Consider the following 1,024-nt stretch of genomic DNA (forward strand, 5'->3'; position numbering starts at 1 on the left):
TGTCAGGGTAAGATATTCTGGTTGGTCTGTTGCTACAGGGAAGAAGAGTAAAGGATCAGGTAGACATTTTTACCAGTAAGACATCATTTAGGAATTTTTAAGCTGCAGAAATTTAGAAGTAGCTCTTAAGCAAGGCTTACTTTGAATCCATTAGCTCCACAAAGCTAACTCAGTTTATAAATAAGTACTTGGAAAACAATCACCTTTGGACCTAGCTATAAAGGCTTCAAAGTATGATCAAATTTAAAATGAAAAAGACTTAAAATAGTCATTGACAAAAAAATTGCAAATGTGAGCAATCAACCAAACAATATTAGCTTTTCCCAATATACACAGAATTTTAGAGAAGTAAGATCAATAACATTTTTAGGAACAATAAGGTTTCCTAGTTACAAACAGTCAACCAAGGATATATGCCTGTATAAAGATTGCATCAATAACTACTTAAATTTACAGGATACTACATGCTTCAGCAGGACGTTTACCCAAATTACTACAATATAGAGATTATCATGGCACTTGCACAAGGATGATATGAAAATTTGTGAAATATTCCATATTTTTCATTCTTGAGATGCAAGAAATGAAAAACAGTCATTAAAAATTTATTACAAAAATACAAGTCGTTATGTCGAAAAATGAACTTTACAACTTTGTGCTGGTGGAGGGGTAGCAGGGAGGATTGAGTGGGGAAGCAGGGGAAGGATGGGAATGGATGGGAAGGGTAAATACAGGAGGAGGCTATAATGCTTGATAAAAAATGTACTCATTATCTTGCCCATGTAATTGTAACCCCTCTGTACAGTATTTTCACAATAAAAAATTTAAAAAGGCAAATGTAACAATATATGTAATTCATTGAACTGAAAGTTAGTTTGACATCAGTGTGTTAAATCCTCACCTTAGAATGGCCTTTACATAGCATAATCTTTACAAAACATTTGAAATTGGATAACATTGTCATTTTATCCCAAAGAAATAAAATACTATAAGGACCTAGGAAAAAAAAGGAATCTTAAACTTT

At 32.5% G+C, this 1,024-nt stretch overlaps 1 pseudogene; it reads left to right on the plus strand.

Moving 5' to 3' along the window:
• Positions 1–464: 464 nt before the first annotated feature.
• Positions 465–564, plus strand: LOC138840852 (U6 spliceosomal RNA; annotated as a pseudogene).
• The last annotated feature ends 460 nt before the right edge of the window (positions 565–1,024 follow it).

The sequence above is a fragment of the Dipodomys merriami genome, unplaced genomic scaffold, assembly GCF_024711535.1.
Source record: "Dipodomys merriami isolate MVZ:Mamm:240054 unplaced genomic scaffold, mDipMer1.0.p SCAF_302, whole genome shotgun sequence".
Taxonomy (NCBI): Eukaryota; Metazoa; Chordata; class Mammalia; order Rodentia; family Heteromyidae; genus Dipodomys; species Dipodomys merriami.